Source organism: Delphinus delphis, chromosome 6 (genome assembly GCF_949987515.2).
Source record: "Delphinus delphis chromosome 6, mDelDel1.2, whole genome shotgun sequence".
NCBI lineage: Eukaryota > Metazoa > Chordata > Mammalia > Artiodactyla > Delphinidae > Delphinus > Delphinus delphis.
Window position 1 is genome coordinate 4,277,085 of NC_082688.1, and position 14,373 is coordinate 4,291,457.

General features: G+C 42.9%; 1 protein-coding gene across 3 annotated transcripts in view; it reads left to right on the top strand.

Annotated features, from left to right (window-relative positions):
• The first annotated feature begins 7,551 nt into the window (after positions 1 to 7,551).
• SETX (senataxin) overlaps positions 7,552 to 14,373 on the top strand; it is an 80,279-nt gene continuing 73,457 nt past the window's right edge. For 2 of the 3 annotated variants that reach the window (XM_060013902.1, XM_060013904.1), the window contains exons 1-2: positions 7,552 to 7,644; positions 8,704 to 8,820. The gene's annotated coding sequence lies outside the window, so the exon portion shown is untranslated. The remainder of the gene's footprint in view (positions 7,645 to 8,703; positions 8,821 to 14,373) is intronic. The other variant, XM_060013903.1, reaches the window with a different exon arrangement.

The following is a 14,373-nucleotide window of genomic DNA, read 5'->3' on the forward strand; positions in this document are numbered from 1 at the left end:
GTGTAAATAGAGATGCATTACAGTGTAAGGGAGGAATTAAACCCAAAGTGTTGACAGTGGTTCTCTCCGGGAAGTGGGATTGTAAGTTTATAGGTTAGAAGTCTTGACTTGCAAGTGCCAGAAAATCAGACTCAGATAGATCAAAGGCATCTGGGGACTCTCAGACTGAAAATCCAGAGGGAGAGGATGGATCCAGCTACTCAGAGTCCCCAGAATGTGTTTTCTTGCTGATTCTCAGCTCTCCCTTCTCCAGAGTCCACTTTATCTTCAATCCACACGAGGGGGCCCCTTGGTCCTGAGGGGTGCCTTCATAGAGCCCCATGTTATAGCATCCTTCTTATTATTACTTAAATAGAGGATGCCATTCAGAGAACAATAGCTCTTGCTTAAGTCCTGGGTTTTGTTCCCAGTGCCCAAATTAGAGCTTGTGCCCAACTCTGAGCCATCACTGTAGGCACAAAAATAGGATGGTCTTCAACCCATCTGGGCTCATGTCTGGAGCTGGGATTTAGCTCAACCTGCCTTAAATGGCTGAAAGGGTAAATACCCCTGTGGAAAATCATGGTTCCATTAGCAGAAGAGGGGAGTGGACCCTGAGGAAGCGACCCACACATGTGCAGGACTGTGGGTAATTACCTGTGCTGTGAATTTTACCCAATAAACTTGTGTACTTGGTAAAAGTTTAATTTTTTAACTTTTTCTCACCCCTAGCTCCATGCCCTTCCCCCACCCCACCCCCCAAAATCTTACTTTTGCCAAACACCCTTTTGACATACAAGGATCCAGGAATTTGGAAGAAAAAGAAGGGAAGGGTAGACTGTATTTGTCAAATACAGGTCCAAGAGAAGAGAAAAGGGAAAACCATGAGTTTGGTTTGAATGTGTAGACTTTGAAGTATCAACAGGGCCCATTTGAGGAGACCCCAGTCTACTGCATGGAGAGAACAGACAAGAACAAACCACACTAGAGAGGTGGGTTGGTTTGTTAGCTCCCTGAGGGTGAGAGTTGGAGCCATGAAATGGACAACCCCATTTACGGCAAGAAAAAGGCAGAAGAGGAAACGTGTACTTGGCAGGGAGTGGAAGAGGAGTAGACTCAGAAAGTGAACAAGGGTAAAGAGAAGAAGGTGACCCATCTAACAAGAAACAAGACCGAGGAACAAATAAAATTGCTTTTAAACAGTCTTGACTGCATAATGTGAGAGTCCTTGGCCCAGTCCTTGGCCATTGAGCACTCTTCAGTAAGCATGCCTTTCAGCTCTTCATCTTAATTTGGAGACTTCATCGTCCAACAAAGAGGTCCAGAACTGCAGTGCACAGGAGTGTGTAATCAGACCATGGCATCTGTTCTCCTCAGAACACTACTTTTAGTTCAACAAGCATCATGGACCACATGCAGTGAGCCAGGTACTGTTAGGAGCTAAAGATGCAAGAGGGAACAAGACAGACTTGGTGCCTGTTTTCTTGGAGGCTACACAATCTAGCACTTTCTGAACACCTTTCCCAGTCCATCTCCTGAAATAACACGCCATAGTTCTAATTCTTCGACCTCAGCAAATAATCCATCGATCCATCAACCCACTCCTAGCCTACCCAAGTGTCCATCCTTACAATCCCTCCCTTCTGAACACCCTCGGCTCTTCATTCTCTCCCCCTGGTACTTCCCTGCTCAAGACCCCAGACCTGGATGAGCCCTTCCATCTGCCTCCTGTCTGCACCTGAAGAGCTGAATATTCCTAGAAGAAAGTCACACAGCTCAGCTGGTTTAATGACCGTAAACCTCAAAAAGACAGTGTTGCCAGCAACCCCCTATAAATTTATTTATTTATTGTTGGCTGTGTTGGGTCTTCATTGCTGCACGTGGGCTTTCTCTAGTTGCCGTGAGCGGGGTTACTCTTCAATGCAGTGCGCGGGCTTCTCATTGTCATGGCTTCTCTTGTTGCGGAGCACGGGCTCCAGGTGCACAGGCTTCAGTAGTTGTGGCACGTGGGCTCAGTAGTGCCAGCAACCCTCTAATAGGCTTGCTGTTCTTTTACCCACATCAGCTGTGTCCTACATTCAACCATCCCACAACCCTCTTCTGCCCTTTTCATGATTCACTGAGAAAACTGAAGCCATCCCCCATCAAATCCCTCTTCCCTGCACCAACCAGTCAATCCTACCTCCATCTATATTCATCCATCCTACTACAGGCTGAGTCCCTACACCTGAGCCCTGCAGTCTGTCCCTTCACATTATCTCAGAGATTTTGGTCCTTTGCTGATCCTTCTAAATTGTCAGTCTCACCTATTCTGCATCGCTATCACCATACAAACAAGCCATGGTATTAGCTATCTTTGATTCTATACATGTAGAATCAATTACCACTTTCTGCTACACTCCCCCCACTGCCTCCAACTTCTAAATGCTCATGTTCCTCGAGACTTTTTGGGCTCTTCACGTTCTCCCGATGCCTCGAAATAACATCTATGTGCTGATGGCTCCCAAATGTGTAGTTATAGGTCAGATTCTCCCCCAAACTCCAGGCTACCTGCCATCTCCATTCAAACGTCTGAGCCGTTTGACCATAAGGTTAAAAGGACTTTAGTTTTTCAGAGTAGTTTTAGGTTCACAGCAAAATTCAGAGGAAAGTACAGAGATTTCTGAAATACCCACTGCTTCCCCCCCCATATGCATAGCATCCCCCGTTATCAACATCGCCTACCAGTGTAGTACATTTGTTACAACTGATGAACCTACGGTGACACGTCATTATCACCCAGAGTCCATAGTTTTCATTAGGGTTCACTCTTTGATATGTACATTCGATGAGTTTGGACAAATGTATAATGACATGTATCAGTCCTTTAATATCAGAGTACTTTCACTGCCCTAAAAATCCTCTGTGCTGTGCCTGAAAGCTCAGTCAATTCACAAAGAAGATACACTAATTCTCAATCTGCACATGAAAAGATGTTCTACATCATTAGTTATTAGGAAAATGCAAATGAGGCACAGTTTTAACCCATTGGGATGACTGAAATTTAAAAGACTTACAATAGGGATAGTATTGACAAGGTTGTGGAGCAAATGGAAGTCTTATACTTTTGCTTATGGTAATTTAAGACGGTAAAATCACTTTGGGAAATGGATTGTAAATTCTTGTAATGTTAAAGACACACCTACCCTGTAATCCAGCAATTCCACTCCTGCATATTTGTCCATGTTAACTGAAAACGTATGACCATTAAAAGACTTGTACAGTAATGTTCATATCAGCTTTATCCATTAACAGTGGAAAACTTGAAACCACCCAATATTCATCAGTAGATGACTAAAAGAAAAAAACCAAATTGTGGTGTATTCATTGAATGATACCCTTCTCTGCAATAAAAATGAATTGCTGATACATACAATAACATCTGTGAACCTCATACACTTCATGTTGAACAAAAGCAGATGGTCAAAAGAATACATAGTGTATAATTCCATTGATAGAGTTCTAGAATAGTCTAAATGAATCTATGATGATAGATATGTTGATAGAAGTCAAATCAATGTTTCCATTGGGTGAATGGGGAGAAGATTTTCTGCCAGGTGTCCCAAGGGCACTTTTCTGGCAGGAAGAAAATGTTTTATATCCTGATTAGAGATGGTTACATGAAATTACGGAGTTGTTAAAATCCCTCAACTATACACCTAAAATGTGTACTTACTGTGTATAATTGTATATAAATTATATAAAGTTGACAAAATCATGGAATAAGAGGCTACAGTGAAGGTTAATGATGATGAAATCAATAGAAATTATAATATAACAAATATTTTAGTAATTCATTAAGAACAGATCCATTTCAAATAGAAATAATGTGTAACATGTTCTTGGATTGTTGGTAATCCAAATAATGATGAGTAATGAGTCAAATGATCAAACTGGAAAAAGTACTGAAATTTTGACATACTGACATCTAAAACTCACAATCTGTAGCTAAAAATGAGAAAAATCTATGACAACCTAGTAGTAATGTGTTATCAATTCCAAGTATTTAGGTTCAGTCATTACACCAGAAACTTTATGTGTCCTGAATTCTTACAGCTTATCTGTGAAAAAAGGCTTGATACAAATTTTTTTTAACTTGACAATCCTAAAATTTGCATATTATAAAATGAAATATTAATTTGAAACTTTCATAAACGCAATAAAATTTCATCAATCTTACTAGAAAAAAGACTGAATTACGTTTGTGTTCCTTGTATAGAAAATGATCTTCAACCTCATTGCTGAGATAAAAGTGTATGAAGCCCAAATATGTAACTTTTATAGAGTTGTGTTTGCAGCTTAAATATTTTTTTCTGAATTTTTAATATTTGTGGGGTTTGTCCGTTTTAAAGATTCGTAATTTGTGCTATTCATTTCAAATAAATATTAAAGACACCCCTCAAGTTGTGTAAACTTTGGGCTCTACAACTCCTGAGCATACCTTGGATCAATGAATCTCTGAGTGTAAAAAGCAATTCACGGAAAAACGCATTCAGTCTAATTTGATAAAGTTCAAAAACACGCTAAGCTTCATTATTTACAGATTAAAGACAATATTACCATTTGTAATACGTGGTAATATTATAAGGTAATAAACGTGGTAATATTATAAGGAAAGAGCCACAGCGGGCTCAGAAGCAGGATGAAATTATGACTTCAGTGGCCCTAGGTACTTTTTGCCTTCAGGGGCACTTTCCTCCTTAAAAATATCAACATTTATATTTTATGACTGTATTGGTATAAAGACAAATAAATGGTAAATATTAAAAGATTTTCTTCAACCTAATGTTCCACTTGTTTTCTGATTTTATAAGAAGTTAAAACATTTCTTTGTGTCCCTAGCCCAAGCTACCCTGTAAAATGGAGGAGCCCCTCCGTTTAGGATTCACGGTAATATTCCATTTCTTACACCGTGGTGAGTAGATTAGCGTTTTATAAATATCCCTTCATGGCTACTTTAATAAAAACGTATGTAATACATTCTTCAAGGATACACATTAAAGTGGTTATCTCAGGAAAACAGAGATTCCAGTGATTTTTTTTCCATCTTCTCTTCAAAAAAAGTGGTTTTTTTCCCAAGAGCCAGCCAGATCCCTAGTTTTCAAAAGTGCCGAGGACCAGCCCCAGCTGGACAGGATTCACCCAAAGGGGAAGACGGAGTCGGCGTGGACAGAACTCAAGACACCTCTTCTTGGGTGCAAGGATCTGACAAATTTATTTTCAAGATTCCAAAAGCTTTTATACTATAAAGTGATCTCATTTTCAAATTCAACATCCTCATTCCCACGCCAAAAACTTCCCCACATAGGCCACAAAACAAAGGTAATTTACATCAGCAGATTGATTAAAACAGGTTAGGTAATTTTCCCATCGCCCAGAGTCTCTTTCATCTCCTGTGATTAGGTACATGTTGGTCACATCTACGTCAGGAACACAGTCTGCGGTTTCATCGTCTTCCTTAGAAAATTAGATGTTCTTGTACCTGTATGTTCTTGTTCAATCAGCCAACTATTCAAAGCACAAACTCAAGCACATTATTCTTTTAACAATTATAAATATTTACAGACTATTTTCTTCTACCTTTATGATCAAAACAAAGCACTAAATTATACAAAAAACAATTCTACTTATAAAAGGCTACCAAGTAGCCTACTCTATCTAATTTGCTATATACCCACTGTAGCATAAAACCTCCCCGCCACCATACCCAAAATTTCCTAACCTACCTCTACCTCCCCAGGAAGGCCATAATTCATTCAACTTGTTTTCTAAAGTAGGCTTTTGCCACATAAATGCTTCTATTGTGTTTCCTTGAACCTAACGCCTCAACCTGGGAGAAAAAATTTCAAACATAATCATTAAGGGAGCCGGAGTAATCACAATCCCGCTTAATTTTATAGGTAGGGGTCTTTCTCTAAACCCTCCATCGAAGTTGAAAACATTTCCCAACACCAATAGCAATCCCATAAAAATCACCTTAAGCAAAAGCAGGGGGGGGGGCAAGGGGAACCATACAGAGGAGAGTTTTGCTTCTCCATATTTGTACCTGGCAGTACCAGCTTTGCTTGGCACTATGGGTCTCGTTGTGCCTAGCAGTACCAGCCTTGCTTGGCACTATGGGTCTCGTCCGTGCTGAGACTCAAAGGCTCGTCCGTGCTGAGACTCAAAGGCACTTCCTATACGGCTCCCGGCACAAAAGCATTAATATTATTTTAAGAAGGATACCTACACAGGGCTTCCCTGGTGGCGCAGTGGTTGAGAGTCCACCTGCTGATGCAGGGGACACGGGTTCGTCTCCCGGTCCGGGAAGATCCCATATGCCGTGGAGCGGCTGGGCCTGTGAGCCATGGTCGCTGAGCCTGTGCGTCCGGAGCCTGTGCTCCGCAATGGGAGAGGCCACAACAATGAGAGGCCCACGTACAACAACAACAACAAAAAAAAGATACCTACACAATTTATAGTGCAATATAGTTCCACACAGTTTTGTAACTTTATTTAAACACTGTATTTGAATTTGGCCAACACAGCCCACCAGGCAGGGAAAAATCTAGAAACGAGAATAACGGTCTTCGCCTCGCGCTCGGTATTGTTAAATTTCCATAACGGGCATCGGGGCTTTCCGATAAGCCACGCCCCCTTTCTGGAATGTTCTTCACCAGGACCCTGCCCCCTTCTTCCCTGGCTCGCCCCTTCTCTTTCTTCCGTTAGGGTTCTGTTCGGTAAGATCGTCGCTGGCTGACCTGTCTGGATCGGGCCTATCTCAGCCTCTTCTTTCCTTTAGAGCCTTGATCAGAACTAGTAATTATTTCGTTTTTCTGTCTCCTCTATTAGAGTATAAGCTAGTGGTGACGCCTCGTCGTCGAAGTCAGTAGTAAGCGTTAAAAAAAAAAATGGGTAGGCTTCCCAGGGGGTTTTACTGTTATATTCTGTACTGTTTTTTCTTTTTCCAATACTTAATGTATCCCTTTTCTATGATACAAAGTATATATTTCCCCCAAATTACGTGTTGATTACATATTATATTTTAGGTCTTTAAAGGAAATCTAAAGAGAAAAAAAATTCCTTCGCAACCCGTAACACCCCTGCTGAAACTCCTAAGGCGTCGAAAAGAGAAGAAAAAGGACTGAACGGAAAAGACAGCAGGGTAGGCGTCCAGGTCGCCCGGGGTGGGCGCGTCGGCAAACGGCCACTACCCGGAGAAATCCGGGGCAAGGCCGCGGTGAAACCTCGGCCTCAAGCTTTCCCCACGCCCCCCCCCCCCGCCCCTCACGGACGCTCCTGATTGGCCGGCCGCGGGAGCCCGGAAGTGACGCCACGCCGGGCTTCCCGGCCTCCCGGCGGAGCCCGGGCGTGTCTCTTCCCACGCCCCGCCCCTCGGGGCTCCAAAACAAGAAAGCGGCGGCCGGGGCGGGGCCTTCCGACGGCCGACGCCGCGCAGGGGGCGGGGCCTGTGCTCGGGGCTTCCTCGGGTTGGGTGGTCGGTTGCGGAAGGAGGCGCCGTAGCGCGCGTCCGCACTTCCGTTCTCAGCCGACTGTGGAGTCGAGGCATGGAGGCGGAGGGGGGTTAGCGGCCGGGAGGAGGCCGAGACGGTTGAGGAGAGCGGCGGACTCGCGGCTGCAGTCCCGGTGAGCGTGGGAGCGCGCGCGGCGTAACCGTCGCAGCGCGTGAGGCCTGGGCGGGTGGGGGAGGGGCGGCGCGAGCGCGGCCGCGTCCCTCAGGAGAGTTGCGGCGCCCGAGGCGGGAGCATCCCCGCGGCGTCCGGTGGGCCGCCCTCTGGTTCTCTCCCTTCGCGTCGTCTGCACTGCCGTCCCGTGTGAGCTCTTCCGAGTCTGGGCGCTGCGTAGTTTCGGTGGGAGTGAGTGGGGTGTCTCGCTACAGAAGGTCTCTGTCCGCTCGGCGCCCCCTGCTTCCTCCTGCTGGGGTTCGTGCCTTTGGAGAGTGTGCCCCTCTCGAGTGGCCACCTGAGCCCTCCCTGCCCCACCTGAAGGCGATGGAGCGCTGACAGCCAGCCAGAGGGGCCTTTGCCGTCCTCCTCACCTTCCAGGAGCGACGATGTGCCTAGACCCGTGTGGCCCAGAAGGAACCGGGCACGAGGCTCGAAGGAAGAAGAACCCACGGCTGGTCAGTTAAAGCGGCAGAGATGTTAGCTACTGACGATCCTAGGGCTGAACTCACCTGCTAATTGGGGGACTTTCTGACAAAGTGCCTGGCTGTCCCCAGCATGGGAACGAGGTCTCCCGTGGAGCCACTCCCCCTGTGGAGTCAGAATGGCAGTTGCACTGTTTCTTCGTTCCTTGTAGACCCACAGGCACGTTGTCTCATCTCTGGGAGCTTGAGCTCTGTCATCAAATGGTAATATTTGGTTCTACTTGATAAGGATTGATGTGAAACCCAGGTGAGAGAGCGAGTCTAAAAACCACTTCCTGGGCTTCCCTGGTGGCGCAGTGGTTGGGAGCCCGCCTGCCGATGCAGAAGACGCGGGTTCGTGCGCCGGTCCGGGAAGATCCCACGTGCCGCGGAGCGGCTGGGACCGTGAGCCACGGCCGCTGGGCCTGCGCGTCCGGAGCCTGTGCTCCGCGGCGGGAGAGGCCACAGCGGTGAGGCCCGCATACCGCAAAAACAAAGCAAAACAAAACAAAAAAAACACTTCCTCAGTTTTGTTTCGTTTTCCTTTGCTTTTTCAGAAATGTTCTTTTGGGGGCCAGAGTCTAGGTATATATGAATGCAGATCCTCACCCATTCTCAAATAAACCCAGGAATCTCGACTGAGAGGATCACTTCTCTGTAGGCCATTACCCCAGGTAATTATTTGTTGTTGTTTTTTTAATTTAAAATTTTTAATTTTTTAAATTGTTTATTTGGTTGCATTGGGTCTTAGTTGCGGCAGGCAGGCTCCTTAGTTGTGGCATGCGAACTCTTAGTTGCAGCATGCATGTGGGATCTAGTTCCCAGACCAGGGATCAAACCTGGGCCCCCTGCATTGGCAGCGCGGAGTCTTAACCAGTGTGCCACCAGGGAAGTGTTGGTAGTTATTTGTTAAATAAACATTTAAGACTTTTTTTTCAGGCACTTAATATGTGCCAAGCACTGAAAAGTAAAAAATACGGAACGGATCCTTGCCTCCTAACAGACTCAGAATTGCTGAGGATGGAGCTTGTAGGTGGGAGACAGATAAGTAAACAGCTCAGCCTAACATGGTAAATGCAGTGATAGAAACCATGTACAGAGTCCTGAGGGGATAGAGAAAAAAGTCATCAAAGACAGACTGGAAGGGAGGGAATGAGTCAGACAAGCCCCCAGGCATGATGATGCTCAGAGGTAGTTCTCAAATCTGGCTCCCCCCACCCCCGCCCCCGAAATATTTACTTATTTATTTATTTTGCCTGTGCTGGGTCTTAGTTGTGGCCTGCGAACTCTCAGCGGCGGCATGCATGTGGGATCTAGTTCCCCGACCAGGGATCGAACCCCGGCCCCCTGCATTGGGAGTGCAGAGTCTTACCCCCTGGACCACCAGGGAAGTCCCCCAAATCTGGCTTTTTATCAGACTTACTGGTGGAGTGTTTTTTAGAACGAATCTGAATTTTATCAGTGGTATCTCACCATCTGCTTTGCTTTTTTTTTTTTTTTCCCAAGTTCCTTTGGTGAGTCTGATGCGCATTCAGGTTTAAGAACCAGGCAAAGGTATGAAGGGTAGGTGTTCAGGGCAGATAGATGGAAGAGCTTCCATAAAGGCAGGTAATGCCAAACACCAGGAAGCATTTTAGGAAGAGCAAGTGAGGGGGAATGGCAAGAGATGATGCTGAAGCCAGGTCATGGAGAGCCTTGTGTGGTGAGGCCAAAAATTTTAATTTTATCGGTCAAAGGTAGAGGAGTCATTTGTGCTTTTAGAGTCTGGTTTTTGCTTTGGCCTTTGGCAGCATTTTGGAGGAAGAATTGATGGTGGATCAAACAAGAGGCAGATCATTTAGGTTTCTTTTGTAATCCAGACAAATAATGAAAATGTATTGAACTAAGGAAATGGCAGTCTCACTGAGAGTAAAGTACAGATGTAATCAAGGTGGTAGACTCTATAGAACTTGTAGAGATGGGGGCTAAGGGAGGAGAGTATAGGGGAATTCACAGGTTACTGGTTTGAAAAGTGAAGTCATGGTAATACCATGGATATAGAGAATACAGGACAGATAACACATTTACGGAAGGGACTTTGTTCTGTTCTGGTCCTGTTTACTTTGAGGCAACTGTCAAGTGAGCATAGATTCACTATACAGTTGGATATTGAGTACGGTCAGCCTTCCATATCTTTGGGTTTCCCATCTGTGGATATAGAGGGCCAACTGTGTTCCCTGTACTGCACTATTTTATGGAAGGGACTTGAGCATCTGTAGATTTTGGTATGCGTGGGGGGACTCCTGGAACCAATCCCCTGCAGATACTGAAGGGCAGCTGTATATCTTTGTGGAATTCTGGGCTAGGCTATCATTTATTGAGTAGCTGAAACACAATTAAACATTGCATTGAGTTTTACCTACATTCTCAGTCTTTGGGAAGCTTCATTATAAATAGTAGTTGAAGAAATAGGTTGAATTGTCACCCACAAAGAGGATATTGAATGAAGGGATAGAGTCCTGAGGACAAACCTTTGGAAATTTTGATATGAAGCAGGGGGAAAAGGAACAGATGATTATGGGGGTTGGGTAGAGGAAGTGAGAGAAGAATGGTGTGCCGTCATAGCTAAGGAATACATGGTTAGCAGTTTCATACGCTTTAGAGGAGTCCAGTAAAGAACCTATTGGATTTGGTATTAAAGAGATTATTAGGGACTTTTGTGAAAACATTCAGTGAAACATAAGGTAGAAGCCAGAGTGCAAAGGAGCTAAAGAAGTGAATCTAAATTATTTTTTCAAGGGGAGTTCTCTGGTGGTCCAGTGGTTAGGACTCGGCGCTTTCACAGCCGTGGCCCGGGTTCAATCCCTCGTCGGGGATCTAAACTAAGATCCCTTGAGCCGCTCAGCGTGGCCAAGGAAAAAAATAAATAAAAGCAATTGCGAAGAAGTTTAAAATAAATAAATAAATAAATTTTCAAAAAGTTTAGCTAGGAAAGGTCGAAGAAAGTGATTGTTATTTGAAGTTTCTGGCCAGCTATTATTGAGAAATGATATCCCCTGGATAAGTCAGTAGAAAGTTACAGTTATACCTCTGGTGAAGCATCCTATGTTATTGGCAAAAAAACTGTCTCTCTGATGCACAGGAGCCGCTCTTATTTCTGTCATGCAGCTTGAGGATTCCCTGGACTCCCCCATTTGTGGTTCAGTAATGATTCCAAGCAGTAAAAACACTGATGAAATTAACAAAACTGTCCTCCAGAAGAACTGAATTGTGCAAAAATTTGCAGGATTCATAGTCATCTACCAGTAGTTTTCCCTAAAAAGAAAAATTTCAGTATACCCTGTTCAGATTTTTTGGGCTTAGCTATCAGGCCAATGATGATTTTAGTTTTAGGAATATAACCACACCCATTTATGGCCTTTTGAGAGGAACTGTGGAAACATGTTTCTGTTGTTGATGTGCTATAGCACTGTCCTCTCTGTTTTCTAAATTCCACGGCACTTATCTGTTATATGGCAGTAACTCCTATCTACTTTGAGAAAATTTAGTTTTGCTTTCTGGAATGTGGAAGTAGGCTAGCTCTCTGAGTGAGTGAAATAAAGAGCAGACTCCATAATTTTTTTACTAGAAGGTTTATTTTGCTAACTAACTTCTCTGTTAATAATTATTTTAAAGTATACAACATTTTATTTGTACTTCAGTACCTTAATTTTTTCAATTGACTGCAGTCTTGTTTCCTGCTCAAGTCAAGCTTGAAACAATTGATGTTTGAGAAATCTCCCATAAATTTCATTTTCTGTTCTTGCATCGACTAGAAGGGTGAAACTTATTGAATCAGATTACATCACTGGAAAAACACAGCTTCTGCAGACTTTTAACTTCCTGGTATTACATTACTGGTTTTTCAAGTATAAGAAGTTCTTTGAATGAAATTTATATTCTGCAGAAACATAGTGTCCATTCTGTTACTTCGTATTCCCTAGTTTGCAGCACCCTTAAAAAATGTAATTGAATTAGAATTAGTGTTAGGAAAGGGCAGGACTCTCCAGCTGAACTAGCATATTACTTTTTTTATTTTTCACATGAGGACTGTGTAACTCATGTTATCTTTCTGCTCTACTTTTCAGGAAGCTCCTAAATTAGGACTTAGTGAAATTAAATTTCTTCTAAATAAGTTTTGATTTCTCTCCCTTTTTAAATTGCCTTCTAAAATGTCTTTTTCTTTATACTTTAATGTTGAAAGCTGCCCTAAATTCTTTTCAGAAGCATGAAGAAAGTATACAGTTAATATTTAATGAATTTAAAAAATCAGTTCACAAGACAAATACATGTTTTTGATTGTACAGAAATTATAAATACTGTCAAGATGTGATCAGTTTCCCATTAGCAGAGCTTATTATGCACTCTGAATTTTTGGGTGATAATGCATTCAAAAACTTAACATTGTCAAGTTTCTGTACCCAGGTAGTCAATGACTTGGGTCATGTTTCTTAACCTTTTATTTTCCCTTCTCCCTCTCTGAAAGGAAACGTTTAAGACATTTTTTTCCTATGAATTTCCCATGAATTTTAATACCACCAATATATTGTATACTTCTTTACATAATGTACATATACCTGTGCTTTATATGTAAAAAGAGTAGGATGTGTTCCACTAACCGGTTTTCATTTCCTTGAGGATGATGTCACTCCTGATGAGAATGCATGGATTAGGTTCATCCAGTTAGGAAATGAACTTCATTGGGTTTACAGTTGGGTTTGTAACTTTTTTCCCATTAGGCTGATATACATTCATTAGATAATGAAGATCAAGTTTTCAAGATGGTTTTCTTGGGTAATTTCCTGGCCCAATTCCCAATAAAATGTTTCCATATGATAGAACACTTGGTTCGATTTCCCTTGGGTGTGGTTTTCTTCTTTTTTGTCAAAGACTGGCTAATAGCTGTTTGGATAATACCTTGAGTTTGTCTGATGTTTTTCGCATGAATAGACTGGGGTTGTGGGTTTGGGGAAGCATACTGCAGAGTTGAAGTTCCTGTCTCATCACATTGTGTCAGGGGTTACCAACATGACTTAACCACTGGTGATGTTAACCTTGATCACTTGGTTTAAGGTTGTGTTTGCCAGGTGTCTCCACCGTAAGTGTGATTTTCACTTTGCATACTTTCTTATTTAGAAGTGTTTCACCAAGTCCAGCCCTCACTCAAGATAGGGTGGGATTAAGCTCCACTTCCTGGAATGGGAAGTATCTGTATATATTATTTGCGATTCTTCTATAAGGAAAGTTTGTTCCTTCCCCCACATTTGTTTATTCATTCATTTGTATCAGTATGGATTCATATATATTTATACTGTGGGTTATAATCCAATATTACATTATTGTGTTACTCAGATTGTTTCAGCTTTGGCCACTGAGAGCGCTTTCAGGTTGGTGGCTAATATGTCCCTTTGACATGCCCCCATCCTTTTGTATTTTGAGCACTTTGTTTCTGTTCCTGTAAGATGCTCCAGGCTCACTTGTATTTTTCCTGCTCCAGCCTCTTGTTTATTTCATTGCAAAACATTTGCTTCTTGTTTAGCCACAATACACTGCTTACTGACAGTGAACTTTCTATTTGCTTTTATATGCATTTAGTGGCATCTTAGCTTGCTTTTATTACACCTCATTAGAATTGGAGATCTCTTTGGATTTTGGCTTCCACCCTATTTTGCTAATCCTCTGTTTCATGCCATCTGCAGTTCTGATAAACTTGACTCGTGTATTTTTCTTCAAACCTTTGACACATTTGATTCTTGGGATTTCCTCTCGTTTCCTGGTACCAACTTGCTACTTTGCTCTCTTTGAGACTGCTAGGATTTGGGAAATTAATTTCTTTTTTTTAAATTTTATTTATTTTTTATACAGCAGGTTATTATTATCTATTTTATACGTATTAGTGTATATATGTCAATCCCAATCTCCCAATTCATTCCACCACCACCACCACCACCACCACCACCACCACCACCCCCTGCCACTTTTCCCCCTTGGTGTCCGTACGTTTGTTCTCTACATCTGTGTCTCTGTTTCTGCCCTGCAAACTGGTCCATCTGTACCATTTTTCTAGGTTCCACATATATGCGTTAATATATGATATTTGTCTTTCTGACTTACTTGACTCTGTATGACAGTCTCTAGATCCATCCACGTTTCTGCAAATGACCCAATTTCATTCCTCTATATGGCTGAGTAATATTCCATTGTATATA